The sequence below is a fragment of the Capra hircus genome, chromosome 14 (genome assembly GCF_001704415.2).
Source record: "Capra hircus breed San Clemente chromosome 14, ASM170441v1, whole genome shotgun sequence".
Taxonomy (NCBI): domain Eukaryota; kingdom Metazoa; phylum Chordata; class Mammalia; order Artiodactyla; family Bovidae; genus Capra; species Capra hircus.
In genome coordinates, this window is record NC_030821.1 from 31,684,753 (window position 1) to 31,700,901 (window position 16,149).

The following is a 16,149-nucleotide window of genomic DNA, read 5'->3' on the forward strand; positions in this document are numbered from 1 at the left end:
TAAAATCAATTGTTATGTGCAGTATTCATTTTAGAGACTTAAATAGCAAGGAACTGGATGTGATCTCTAGCTGATAGCCAGGGGAAAACTGATACCAAAGGGGAAAAAAAAAGCAGTCCAAAGAAATAAATTCTGCCAATACCATGTGATCATCAAAAAGATCTTAGCCCAGTCAAGTCTTGAGATGAGACTGTAACCCAGAGAGAAACCTCATTTACATGCAACGTACAGATTTGTACACACTTATGAATTTAATAAGCTAGTACTTTCAGTTTTTGCATGGACAATTTCCAGTTAAATTAAATTGGCAATTTTCACTCTTCCATCTTTCACAAATTTGGTGCTAATGCTCAATTAACTAATTTACAAATTAAATGTCAATTTTTTTATAATCTTAAAAAGTTACACTGTTTATTATTTTCCTCAGTACAACTTGAAAAAATCTTGCAGCTTCTCATAGAAACACTCTTAGAAACAAATGTGACAAGCCCTGCAAATCTCTTTAATCAGAGTTTGAAATGTTTGATATTGCTCCAAAATCACTGCAGATAGTGACTGCAGCCATGAACTGAAAAGACGCTTACTCCTTGGAAGAAAAGTTATGACCAACCTAGATAGCATATTCAAAAGCAGAGACATTGCTTTGCCAACAAAGGTCCATCTAGTCAAGGCTATAATGGTGTTTCCTGTGGTCATGTATGGATGGGAAAGTTGGGCTGTGAAGAAACTGAGCGCTGAAGAATTGCTTTTGAACTATGGTGTTGGAGAAGACTCTTGAGAGTCCCTTGGACTGCAAGGAGATCCAACCAGTCCATCCTAAAGGAGATCAGTCCTGGGTGTTCATTGGAAGGACTGATGCTGAAGCTGAAACTCCAGTACTTTGGCTGTTTGAATTTACTCTGCATATGTTTTGATTTTTATTATTTCAGTGTTTTGTGTGGCTTCTCCACGTCACTTATTTTTCTTAGGATATATTCTTTTTATATAGGATTGTCTTTTGTATTTTTATTATTATACTCATTCTCTACCTCTCAAACCAGTTTTTTCCTTCTAATATTATGTCTAAATCTTAAAGTAGATGATTAATTCAATTTTATTCTCTCATGTAGCCTCTAAATAAACTAAAACTGACTTTTTCTCTTAGGAAAAAATTTAAATGTTGGTAAGTTTAGCTACGTAATCTTTATATTAAAACATATTTTATATACTTAGAAATTTTGGTAGTAATTTTCATTTTTGGTACCAACATTATTTTTGATTTTTAATAGCTTGGTTAGTATTTTTGTTTTATATTATTTTTCTCCTTTCATATTTTACTGCATTACTGTTTATAATGTTCAAAGTACATGACCTGTATTATTTTATTTTTTGAAATTGAGATTTCCCTTGCAAAGTAATATGTATCCAAAATCTTAAAATGTTTCATGAGGATTTGATAGGGAAATTTATTTTACATGACATAAAATTCAATATTTTTCGAACCTACATTATTATTTAAATAGAATATCCTTTCTTTAATATATGTTGTCTAACAAACTAATAGAGGCAAGTTAGTTTTGTTTTGTTTTCTTAATTTCCATTATGTTCCTGTGGAATCTGTCCTAATATTTCCTATATTTTATAATAGTAATTTAGTTTTTAGGAATCAGTGGCATTTCAATTCTCAGTGTGGGTTGTATTATTCATCATTTTAACTTTTTTTGGTCTCATTTAATGCATTGTCTTGCATACAAATTTAATTGATGCTAATATCTTAAATTGGATATTTTTTTTGCTGATGCTTGTCCAGTAAATTTTAGCCATCTTCTACTGACCTCAGTATAGTTTTAGTCCTGAGTCAAAATATATAGTGAAGCGTATCAAAGTAATGAACTACACAGACCTTTTACATTGAGGCCAACATGTTCTGAAACTATCCTCTCAGTGTCCCAAGGAAGGCAGTTCTTATGGTAATTACATTAAAGAGACAATTACGAGTCTCCCTGTGGTATAATTCTATCAGGGTAAGAACTTATGGGAATGGGAAGCACATTGTAGTAGTGAGATCAGCATTATTTTAAGCACTAAAATGCAACTTACTGAGTCTAAATAACCCAAGTAATGGCATTCACTGAATATCCCTGGGTTTGAGGCTAGAAAATGTTATTAGTCTTTGACTATATAACTTATTCTATAGAATCACAAGAAGAAATATATTACCAGAAAGAATCTCTCTGAAGATGTAAGTTAATTCAGTTTTGAACACTGTAGACCTTGCATAATATTTCATTAGACTTCTAAGTTTTGGTGTAATTGAATACAAGAGACCCTAATCAAAGTTGTTTTTTCATTAAAGATATTAAATATTTCTATTTTCCTCTCTATTTTTTATTCAAACTTTGTATTGAAGCTTTGTATTTGATGTTGCCTAGGTCATAGATGAACCTGAGATAAATATTGCTTTTATGATCAAGAACTCATGGTGATTTAGTCTCTGCTATACACATAATAGCAGAGATAATAGCATATTATACACAACAGCAAAATCGGATTGATTATATTCTTTGAAACCAAAGATGGAGAAGTTTTATACAGTCAGCAATAACAAGACTGGGAGCTGACTGTGGCTCACATCATGAATTCCTTATTGCCAAATTCAGGATGAAATTCAAGAAAATAGGGAAAACCACTAGACCATTCAGGTATGACCTAAATCAAATCCCTAACAACTATACAGTAGACATGAGAAATAGCTTTAAGGGACTAGATATGATAGACAGAGCTTCTGATGAACTATGGACAGAGGTTTGTGACATCATACAGGAGACAGGGATCAAGATCATCCCCAAGAAAAAGAAATGCAAAATAGCTGTCTGAGGAGGCCTTACAAATAGCTGTGAAAAGATGAGAAGTGAAAAGCAAAGGAGAAAAGGAAAGATATACCCATTTGAATACAGAGTTCCAAAGACTAGCAAGGAGAGATAAAAAAGCCTTCCTCAGTCATCAATGCAAAGAAATAGAGGAAAACAATAGAATGGGAAAGACTAGAGATATATTCAAGAAAATTAGAGATACCAAGGGAACATTTCTTACAAAGATGAGCTCAATAAAGGACAGAAATGGTATGAACCTAACAAAAGCAGAAGATATTAAGAAGAGGTGGCGAGGATACACAGAAGAACTGTCCCAAAAAGATACTCATGACCCAGATAATCATGATGGTGTGATCACTCACCTAGAGCAAGACATCCTGTAATGCAAAGTCAACTGGGCCATAGGAAGCACCATGACAAACAAAGCTAGTGTAGGTGATGGAATACAGTTGAGCTATTTCAAAGCCTGAAAGACGATGCTGTGAAAGTGCTGCACTCTATGTGCCAGCAGATTTGGAAAACTCAGCAGTGGCCACAGAACTGGAAAAGGTCAGTTTTCATTCCAATCCCAATGAAAGGCAATGCCAAAGAATGCTCAAACTACCGCACAATTGCACTCCTTTCACACACTAATAAAGTAATGCTCAAAATTCTCCAAGCCAGGCTTCAACAATATGTGAACTGTGAACTTCCAGATGTTCAAGCTGGATTTAGAAAAGGCAGAGGAATCAGAGGTCAAATTGCTAACATCCACTAGATCATCAAAAAACCAAGAGAGTTCCAGAAAAACATCTATTTCTGTTTTATTGACTATGCCAAGCCTTTGACTGTGTGGGTCACAATAAACTGTGGAAAATTCTGAAAGAGATGGGAATACCAGACCACTTAACTTGCCTCTTGAAAAACCTATATGCAGGTCAGGAGGCAACAGTTAGAACTGGACATGGAACAACAGACTGGTTCCAAATAGGAAAAGGACTATGTCAAGGCTGTATATTGTCACCCTGCTTATTTAACTTATACACCAAGTACATCATGAAAAATGCTGGGCTGGAAGAAGCACAAGCTTGAATCAAGATTGCCGGGAGAAATATCAATAACCTCAGATATGCAGATGACACCACCCTTATGGCAGAAAGTGAAGAAGAACTAAAGAGCATCTTGATGAAAGTAAAAGAGGAGAGTGAAAAAGTTGGCTTAAAGCTCAACATTCAGAAAACAAAGATCGCGGCATTCGGTTCCATCACTTCATGGGAAATAGATGGGGAAACAGTGTCAGACTTTATTTTTTTGTGCTCCAAAGTCACGGCAGATGGTGACTGCAGCCATGAAATTAAAAGATGCTTACTCCTTGGAAGGAGAGTTATGACCAACCTAGACAGCATATTAAAAAGCAGAGACTTTACATTGTCAACAAAGGTCCATCTAGTCGAGGCTATGGTTTTTCTAGTAGTCATGTATGGATGTGAGATTTGGACTATAAAGAAAGATGAATGTCAAAGAATTGATGCTTTTGAACTGTCGTGTTGGAGAAGACTCTTGAGAGTCCCTTGGACTGCAAGGAGATCCAACCAGTCCATCCTAAAGATCAGTCTTGAGTGTTCATTGGAAGGACTGATGTTGAAGCTGAAACTCCAATACTTTGGCTACCTGATTTGAAGAACTGACTCATTTGAAAAGTCCCTGATGCTGCGAAATATTGAAGGTGGGAGAAGAGGATCACAGAGGATGAGATGGTTGCATGGCATTGCTGACCCAATGAACATGAGTTAGGGTAAACTTCGGGAGTTGGTGCTGGACAGGGAAGTCTGGCAAGCTGCAGTCCATGAGGTCTCAAAGAGTCGGACACGACTGAGCGACTGAACTGAACTGGTACACATAATAGCAACATGACCATTCCCTCATACACTTTGTACATACAGGTTTTTCTGATGTTCACCTATTAATCATTCTTTTAGGTACATATTTTGAGTTTCTTCAGAAATTGTAAAGCTTACCATGATGAATGGATTGTGGGATTCTCTTCTTTGATTCATCTAACAATGTACTTACTTATATTTATTGTAATTGTTTTTATTATCAGTTCAGTTCAGTTGCTCAGTAGTGTCCGACTCTTTGTGACCCTATGAGTTGTAGCACGCCAGACCTCCCTGTCTATCACCAACTCCTGGAGTTCACTCAGGCTCACATGCATCGAGTTGGTGATGTCATCCAGCCATCTCATCCTCTGTAGTCCCCTTTTCCTCCTGCCCCCAATCCCTCCCAGCATCAGAGTCTTTTCCACTGAGCCAACACTTCACATGAAGTGGCCAAAGGGTGATAGTTAATTTTATGTGTCAACCTGAAAATTTTTTGGATGGGAAAAGCATTTAAATTGATGAACCCTGATTAAGCAGTTTGCTCTCCATATTGTTGATGTCACTTCAGTCGTGTCTGACTCTTTGTGACCCTATGGATTGTGGCTCATCAGGCTCCTCTGTCCATGGGATTCTCCAGGCAAGAATACTGGAGTGGGTTGCCATTTCCTTCTCCAATATTGTGGACAGGCCTGGTTAGAGGAAAATGTCAAGCTTCTGCAAGCAAGAGGGAATTCTGTGGCTGACTGCTTTCGGATTCCATCTGAACCATTAGCTTTCCTAGGTCTCCAGCTTGTCATTCTTCAGACCGGAGCTGCATCTTTAGCTTTCCTATGCCTAAAACTTACCAGCCCACACTCCAAATCCTAATCACATGAGCCAATTCCTTATAGTAAATCTCTCTGTATGTATTTATATACATACACATACATATATATGTGTGTGTGTATATATATATATATACACACACACATATTTTATTGATTATTTTTCTCTAATGAGCTGACCAGTATACTGTGTTTTCAGTTCTTAATTTTTAAAAAATATTATGTGTCCTGAATCTCTTTATTCTTTTTTAATATGGAATTGAAAATATTTTGCTAATATTTAACACAGTGTTACTAGGATTTAAATATAAATATATGTGTTCCCAGTCCATTATCTTGAACTTGAATCAGAAGTTAACTTTAATAAAGGAATCTATAGTCAACATGTGGAAGGTAGTTTGGAGCAGGGCAGAATATGAGGAAACAGGCCAAGTGAATGACTAGTTTTATTACATCAGGTAAGATAGAGATGGGTTGTACAAATGAAATTTCAGCAGATATTAAGAGGCTATGTTAGATCTAGAACATATTTTACATCCTATGTGATAGTCTGTTTTGGTGACTTCAGAGTGTTGTTTCATCTAAGTGTGATGTGAATGTGTGCTAATTCACTTCAGATGTGTCCGACTCTGCCTGCCAGGCTCCTCTCTCCATCGGATTCTCCAGGCAAGAATACTGGAGTGGGTTGCCATGCCCTCCTCAAGGGGATCTTCCCGACCCAGGGATCAACCCCATGTCTCATGTCTCCTGCATTGGCAGGCAGGTTCTTTATCACTAGCACAACCTAGGAAGCCCTCATCTAGGTGTGATAGATCATTTAATTGATCTGTTTCCTAATTTCTCATGCACTTCAAGACACACTCATTTATTTTTTAAATTTCATAACAGTTTCAAATTTGTAACAAGCTCTATTCTGTCTTATCCTTCTCCATCTTTTGGAAATGTTAATAATCTGGTCTTTTGTAACACTTATCATTAATCAGTCTCTTTCCACTCCTTACTTGTTCTCTTCCCTCTTTTAATTTGAAGAATGTTGGCTTTTTTCCTGTTTTCTTGTAAAACTTGGCTATTTTGCTATTGTTGTAAGCTAATATAAATTCATCTCATTGTAAATTATTTTCAGAGATAGTTATTATAAATTTTCTATTCATCTCAGTTTTCCTTGCTAGGGAAGATTAAACATGGGTCCTCTTTGATTTTCCATGGATACCTTTTCATTCAGCCCTGGATTCTAGCTATTTCCTGAATCTTGTATCTGTCTTTCATTTGTGTTGGTACTCTTGTCTTTTGGGAATTGTGTTTGTATTTTATTTATCTTGATCCAGAGATCCCAAGAAAGACTTTGTGTCAACTAATCCCTCTGCCTCCTACTATTTAAACATTTTTACTTGTCTCCATGTTGACCAAATTAGATCATCTATGGCCCTGATTTATAGGACATATTCTTGACTTGACCCTCTTCCACTCAATGTAAGAAGCAAATTCAGATAACAAACTCACAATGAATAGGTTTCCAAATATATCTATATCCCGGGTTCTGTTTATAGTAGTTTGTAGGTACTTTTTAGTCTTTGTCTTATACTCTACAATACTCATTTTATTGTTCCTTTATTCAAACCCCATCATCTAATTTCCCAGGCACTGAACTTTAGCAAAACTAAAATATATGAAGTAGTTGCGCTTACTATATATCAAATATAGTTAAATTTAATAGAATGCTTATAATGTCAGTAACCGTGCTAAATACTTTGCATGGCATATTTAGGCACTCAAAATACTATGATTTAAATAATAATTTTAGCATCATTTTGTGTATAAGAAAACATAGGCTTCATGAAAATGTTACTCATTTAACAAGGATGCTACATCAATGCTACCTATTTTTGATTTTATTAACAAAAGGATCATACTTCCAGTATAATTTTTTTATATAAGGTAGTAGAGATTAAGCTTGTACTGAGGTAACATACAGCCCCCCAAATATAAATTCTTTAAAAGAACATTTTATTCCTAACACATGATTCACCCCTGAAGGAAAAGAGGGAGCATGGATAGCTTATATTTGCGGTTTTATATTTTTTTCCATAAGTGTCATCTGCCATTTTCATCACAACCTGTTGGCTTGGGTTAATCAAATAGCTTTACCTAAAGAGCACTAGAAAATATAGTCATTTGCAGGTATGGAAGATATGACAACCAGGTACTGGTGACCAGTAGTAATGTAACAGCACTTCTAAAAAGCACAGGTCTCTGACTTTAAAAACCATGACCAGAAGCACTCAGTCATTGCTTCTCTTTTCAGTTCTAATAAACATATTTAACAAAACTATATAGTAACTTCGGGCTTCCCTGATAGCTCAGTTTGTAAAGAAACCGCCTGCAATGCTGGAGACCCCGGTTCAATTCCTGGGTCGGAAAGATCTGCTGGAGAAGGGACAGGCTACCTACTCCAGTATTCTTGGGCTTCCTTTGTGGCTCAGCTGGTAAAGAATCAGCCTGCAATGCTGGAGACCTGGGTTTGATCCCTGGGTTGGGAAGATCCACAGGAGAAAGAATAGGCTACCTATTACAGTATTCTGGCCTAGAGAATTCCATGGATTATACAGTCTGTGGGGTCACAAAGAGTCAGACACGACTGAGTGACTTTCACTCACTCTCTCTCTCACTCTCATATAGTAACTTAAAATTGTTAAAGATATAGGAAAAAATCTAGAAGAAAGAAAGCAAATCACTAATGACTACTGATATCAACAGATGAAAGTATTATCTGTATATATTTCATACGTAAATCCTAATAGTTAAGAAAATTACTAATTTGTATCCTGTAGTTTTTACCTATTATTTAGCATTTTTACAAATTCAAAGTTGGTGAGATTATATATAAAAATTATACATTACATGCTAGAGAAATTTTACTTACCCAGCTCACTAGGTTGGATATTAAAGTCATTGAAATGTTTTGGAATTATTTAGTAGTACACAATTAAATATCTTGGCACTTTAAAATTACCTTTAATGTAAAACTTCAAGCATAGCAAAATTTGTTTGTGATCTATTATGATTCTATAACTTACATAATTCTTTTGGATGTCTGTTGATACTTTTCACTCTATTTGTGACTTTATTCTTTTATGCCAGAACTAAATTAATAAGAGATTTATTTAAAAATTTAAAGGAATAAATTACTTCTAAAAGAAGATATTTTCAGTATCAATCTATAGGCTTAAAAATTAGATTTTAAGTAATACCATTTTCATCAAAATATCTCCAGGGGGATATTTGTCTTTCCCCAATTCAAAGCAAAATATTTTCCACCAATTATCAACTAGTAATGGCTTCTTTTTAGTAGAACCTTGTGTGGTATGTCTTTTGAATTCTCCCTCCTCTGAATGTTTCCTGGTGATTTGATGATGAAAGAGCTATTTTTTTTTCCCCTCACTGATTTTAGAGAATGGCTTTTGCTAAAAATTTGCCTTATGTCTGATTGAATCATGGAAACCAAAAACCTTTCTAAGAAACAAGTTAAATGAGCTCCTTTGCCTTAGTAGTTTGAGTTTAACACCATACAGCCTCATCTCAATTCAATAAATTGTATAATTCTTCTTCACATAGAAGGGAACTGTTTTGATACCAGTGAGTTCATAAGCTTATTTTAAGTGGAAATCTCATAAATTTATGCCAAATATATTTTGAACAGTATTAGTGCTGAAATGATGATACTCAAAGACCACTCTTTTTCAAAATATTGAATTTGTTATATAATGCTTATGATTGTTTCAGAACTGATATTTTGCCTAAGAACCAAGTATATTCCCACTATAAACTTTTTCACAGTTTTTTTTCTATTACTGTTTTTCCTTTACTATATTTGCTATATGTATTTAGTTTCTACTTTCAATATTGTCCTTGAAATTTTAAAATGAATAATGTCTTCCTGTATCTGTAGTGTTTCATTTAGAGGGCTATAATTACATAAACAAAATAATCAGCAGATGTTTTATTTAGAAGACAAAACTTGCTTTCTCTTTAACATGCCATGGACATATAGAAGGATAACATTTATAGAGAAAAGAAAATGTGAACCATTCCTCCAAATAAGAAAGTTGTGATAGCTTCATTTTCAACATAAAGATATTTTATACTTAAAAGTTGAGGAAAACATGTTTGGAAATGAAGGTGCTTAAAATATCTTATGTGTTGCCATAAAAATAGATTATGGATTTAATAAAACCTCAGCTTTCAAAAGACTTGTAAAATTTATTCTTTTTTTTAATTTTTATTTTTACTTTATTTTACTTTACAATACTGTATTGGTTTTGCCATACATTGACATGAATCAGCCACGGGTGTACATGAGTTCCCGATCCTGAACCCCCCTCCCACCCCATATGATCTCTCTGGATCATCCCCGTGCACCAGCCCCAAGCATCCTGTATCCTGTATCGAACATAGACTGGCTATTCGTTTCTTACATGATAGGATACATGTTTCAATGCCATTCTCCCAAATCACCCCACCCTCTCCCTCTCCCTCTGAGTCCAAAAGTCCATTCTAAACATCTGTGTCTCTTAAGTGGGGTCTATGCTGCAGTTAAACAAAGTATTTAAAAGGATTTTGATAACATTTTCTTTTGGTTTGCACTCAACTGAATTATTGTCTTTGTGCTGTAGAAAAATGAGATATTGTGCATACTAGAACAAACAAAAATGATAAAGTAATAGCCTCTTTTCTAAAAATATTCACTTTATTGGAGTATAGTTGATTTACAATGTTGTTAGTTTCTGTTGTACAGCAAAGTGAATCAGTTATCCATATACATATAATACTCTTTTTAAGATTCTGTTCCCATATAGGTCATTACAGAGTATTGAGTAGAGTTCCCTGTGGTATACTGTAGGTTCTTGTTAGTTACCTATTTTAATCCTATATTTAAAGTTTTTACTTTTTATATTGGATCAAAGACATCTTTATACTCCCATGGTATCCATTAGTATCAGGTAACAGTAGCCAACTGAGGTAATTCAGCAAAATATCTCATTTAATCTTTTCAGCTACCTGACCATATGGTTATAATTGTCCATTACTTACTATCTTGTTTTGAGCAAACTTAAATCAGGCTTTCTTATCTCCCTTTAGCTTGCCCCTAAGCTTCAATAAGCACTAAGTTATATAGCATGCCCCTTAACAACTCATCCCAAGAACTAGCTGACCAAAGAGAGAGTGTCTTCAACTAGTATACCCAGTCCTATTTTCTGTTCACCTCCCCTAGTTACTACTCCCCTCACAAAGTTTCGGCTAGTCCTACTTACCTCTCCCAATAATTAACACATAAATAAGATTTTTTTCTCTGTTTAATTTTTGAGATGCTTCCAGGACTTATGGTCACAACTTTCTCCCTATTATAGTTTTTTTTTTTTTTTCAAAAAGCTCTCCTTCTCTTAGTCCCAATTTGTTTTTATTTGGTATGCACGTGTTATTGTCATTATTCTCATTTATACAATCTAGGAAATAACATATAAAAGAAATATAGTTATTTAGCAAAGGTTAGATATATAATAATGTTGATACTAGAATTTTAACATAGGCTTCAGTGTTTGTATAGCTTCATTTTATACTGCCTCAAATGTGATGATATTTATTAGAAAGAGTTGTACATTTTAAAACACTAAGCAGAAAGCTGTGGTACATATACACAATGGAGTATTACTCAGCCATAAAAAGAATACATTTGAATCAGTTCTAATGAGGGGGATGAAACTGGAGCCTATTATACAGAGTGAAGTAAGCCAGAAAGAAAAACACCAATACACTATACTAACGCATATATATAAATTTTAGAAAGATGGTAATGATAACCCTGTATGCAAGACAGCAAAAGAGACACAAATGTATAGAACAGTCTTTTGGACTCTGTGGGAGAGGGAGAGGGTGGGATGATTTGGGAGAATGGAATTGAAACATGTATAATATCATATAAGAAACAAATTACCAGTCTAGGTTTGATGCATGAAACTGGATGCTTGGGGCTGGTGCACTGAGACAACCCAGAGGGACGGTATGAGGAGGGAGGTGGGAGGGGGGTTCAGGATTGGGAGCACATGTATACCCGTGGCAGATTCATGTGGCAAAACCAATGATGTATGGCAAAACCAATACAATATTGTAAAGTAAAAAAATAATAATGATAAAATAAAATATGGAAATAAAAAAAAAAACACTAGGCAGAATTTTCTTTTTGGCTTCTAATCTGTTCACCACACTGCCTGAGTTGTGAGGATGGGTCTTGCCAACCCACTGCTAAGTAGAACTATTAAGTATATATATTCTTTTGGTGGGCTTCCTTGGTAGTTTAGACAGTAAAGAATCCGCCTGCAATGCAAAAAACCTGGGTTCCAAATCTAGGATGAGAAGATCCCTGAAGAAGGGAATGGCTGCCTACTCCAGTATTCTGGCCTGGAGAATTCTATGGACAGAGGAGCCTGGTAGGCTACAGTCCATGGGGTCACAAAGAGTTGGACACGACTGAGTGATTAACACACATTCTTTTGACTCTTTGTCACATGTTTTTTCCTCATAATCAAGAACAGAGACTGCATGCTACCTGCACACAGCACAGCAATACTGTTTCCTGGATGCCTGGCAGACCCCGCTGTGATACCCTGTTCTCAGCGGATGGATTGGTTTGCATCTAGCTCTTCTTTGGAAACTCCTACCATATTAATCCCTCAGAGTCCTGAAGTATGATCTAATAATCACATTGAAGGATTTGATTAAAATTTAACAGGAAACAATGAGAGATAAAATTCTTTTTTTAATATAAATTTATTTATTTTAATTGGAGGTTAATTACTTTACAATATTGTATTGGTTTTGCCATACATCAACATGAATCTGCCACAGGTATACACGTGTTCCCCATCCTGAACCCCCCTCCCTCCTCCCTCCCCGTACCATCCCTCTGGGTCGTCTCTGTACACCAGCCCCAAGCATCCAGTTTCATGCATCAAACCTGGAATGGCGATTTGTTTCATATATTATACATGTTTTCAGTGCCATTCTCCCAAATCATCCCACCCTCTCCCTCTCCCACAGAGTCCAAAAGACTGTTCTATACATTTGTGTCTCTTTTGCTGTCTTGCATACAGGGTTATCGTTACCATCTTTCTAAATTCCATATATATGCGTTAGTATACTGTATTGGTGGTTTTCTTTCTGGCTTACTTCACTCTGTATAATAGGCTCCAGTTTCATCCACTTCATTAGAACTGATTCAAATGTATTCTTTTTATGGCTGAGTAATACTCCATTGTGTATATGTACCACAGCTTTCTTATCCATTCATCTGCTGATGGACATCTAGGTTGCTTCCATGTCCTGGCTATTATAAACAGTGCTGTGATGAACATTGGGGTACATGTGTCTCTTTCAATTCCTGCTGGGCATACACACCAAAGAGATATAATTCTTAAACCCAAATGAGTGATCCTAAGAATTCCATCCTTACTGGATGGAATTTCCGGAGTTTGAAGAAGTGAGATTTCTTATAAATGAGGGTCTTCAATTTGATCCGTTCAAATGATGCTGCAAAGAAAAAACTATGAACTTATCCATGAGACCATGTATACCCAAATCCTGTCACTTTGTACTCTCACTGTAAGGTAAATAAACTGGTGCTGCTCCAATTTTTACCTACATATAGAAACCAACAAAGGTGAATTTCTTTGCTTTCCACATCCTTGTGAAATTTTAGGATAACTTATGAACACCATTACTGTTTCTGATTGTTGTTTAGTGTATTCACATACAATAGACTTATAACAAGTCATAAAAAGTTTTTGTGCGACAGCTCAAAATGTGGTAAGTGATGAAATTGTTTATCAGGACTAAAACATAAGCTTCTCTATAGTGTTATTTCCACTATGTAACCCATATAACTTGTGGACCAAGCTCCTTTTAGAATAAATAGGAGGTTTTGACACATAAGTAGGGAGATAATATTCAGACAACAGAATTAAAGATGATTCTGGGATCCTAAGTTTAAGATGTTAACTATGATTATTATGTCTTGCCACAAATAATAAGAGAAGTTAATATCTACCTTTACTCTGGGATAGAGAAGCAATCATTGATGCATGGCTATGTATAAAGATTAGCAATGAGAAATTACTTTTTCAGGTTATGTAGAAAGAAATGTCAAGCATAAATTTATATTTGAGCTGCAATCTAAAAACTGAATCATGTGCTCAGGAGCGTGCCATTGTGTTGTGCTTTTTTCTTTTGAAATATTTTACTATTATCCTTCAGAAGTTGTGCATGGCCAATAAACTATGGAATTACAAAGATCTTCAGTAAGAGTGGTGCCAAAATTAATATAAAAAACTGTAATGCAAAAATCCAAATGAAATGAAGAGAAACAGGGAAGAAAGGAAGGAAATGAAGCATTTGATGGTAGGATTCCAGCTAATTAATAACTTTTTAGACTCATTTTATTATCCATTTAAATAGGCATTTAACCTTGTTAAATTTGAAAGAAATTTAAATTCCATGTTGTGAATTTCTAAAATATCAAATATATAAAAACAACTGTGCCTCAAAATAAGACCACACACCTACTATAAATAGATATCTATATTTATACCTATATATATTCCTGTATTTGGATGTAGTATATTTTATTTTATTAGAAGTAATTTGTATGTTGTTGAGAACCCAGTTTTAATCATATTGAAGGAAATTACTTTTCACTTGTAAAATTTGTGACTTTTGTCCTGAATATTAAAAGTATCAAGTTCACTATAGTAGTCCCTTGGTATCTGGGGTGCATTGATTCCAGGACCCACTAGTTGTTCAGTCGCTCAGTCGTGTCTGAAACTTTGCGACCCCATCTACTGCAGCACACGAGGCTTCCCTGTCTTTCACCATCTCCCAGAGCTTGCACAAACTCCTGCCCATTAAGTCAGTGATGCCATACAAACAGCTCGTCCTCTGTTATCCCTTCTCCTCTTGCCTTGAATCTTTCCCATAATCAGTCTTTTCTAGTGAGTCAGCTCTTTACATTAGGTGGCCAAGTGTTGTAACTTCAGCCTCAGCCTGTTCAGGGTTGATTTCCTTTAGAACTGACTGGTTTGATCACCTTGCATTCCAAGGAGACTCTCAAGACACCACAGTTCAAAAGCATCAATTCTTCAGTGCTCAGACTTCTTTATGGTCCAACTCGCACATCCATACATGACCAGTAGAAAAAACAAATCTTTGACTATACAGACTTTTGTTGGCAAAGTAATGTCTGATTTTTAAAATGCTGTCTAGGTTGGTCATAGCTTTTCTTCCAAGGAGTAAGCATCTTTGGATACTCAAATCCCTGGATGCTCAAGTCTCCTAGTTAACTCTATGTATCCAAGTTTCTGCATCTGTGGATTCAAACAACTATGGATCATATATGACAGTATTTATTGCAAAATTAATCTATAGAAGGAAATTTTAAAGTAAAATTATAAAAGCTATTGATTTGACCCTTGAACAACCCAAGTTTGAACTGCTTGGGTCCACTTGCATGCAGAAAACTTTTTCACCAAATACAGTACTATATGAATGACAGCTGTATGAATCCACAGATGCAGAATCTTGAATATATTAAGCTGACTATAGGACTTGAGCATCCAGGTATTTGTGTATCAATAGTAGGCACCGGAAGCAATCAACCCCAGATACCAAGGGACTACTGTACTGTAGAAGCTAACCAAACTGATCACATGGATCATAGCCTTATCTAACTCAATGAAACTATGAGCCATGCTACGTAGGACCACCCAAGACAGTCAAGTCATGATGGAGAGTTCTGATAAAACATGGGCCACTGGAGGAGGGAATGGCAAACCACTTCAGTATTCTTGCCTTCAGAACCCCATGAACAGTATGAAAAGGCAAAAAGATATAACACTGAAAGATGAACTCCCCAGGTTGGTAGGTATCCAATATGTTACCGGAGAAGAGCAGAGCAACAACTCCAGAAGGAATGAAGAGCCTGAGCCAAAGCAGAAACAGTGACCAGTTGTGGATATCTCTGGTGATGAAAGTAAAGTCTGATGTAAAGAACAATACTGCATAGGAACCTGAAACATTAAGACCATGAATCAAGGTAAACTGAAAGTGGACAAACAAGAGATAGCAAGAGTGAATATTGACATTTTAGAAATCAGTGAACTTAAGTGGACGAATTTAATTCAGATGACTAATATATCTACTGCTGCAGGCAACAATCCCTTGGAAGAAATGGAATAGCCCTCATAGTCAAAAAGAGTCTGAAATGAAGCACTTGAGTAAAATTTCAAAAATTACAAAATGATCTCTGTTCATTTCATATGTCCTTTTCATCAAAGGGGGCTGGAATGCAAAAATAGGAAGTTAAGAGATACCTGGAGTAACAGGCAAGTTTGGCCTTGGCATAAAAAATGAAGCAGGGCAAAGGCTAACTGTTTTGCCAAGAGAACGTGCTGGTCATATCAAACACCCTCTTCCAACAATGCAAGAGACTCTACACATGGACATCACCAGATGGTCAATACCAAAATCAGACTGATTATGTTTTTTGCAGTCAGTGATGGAGAAACTCTA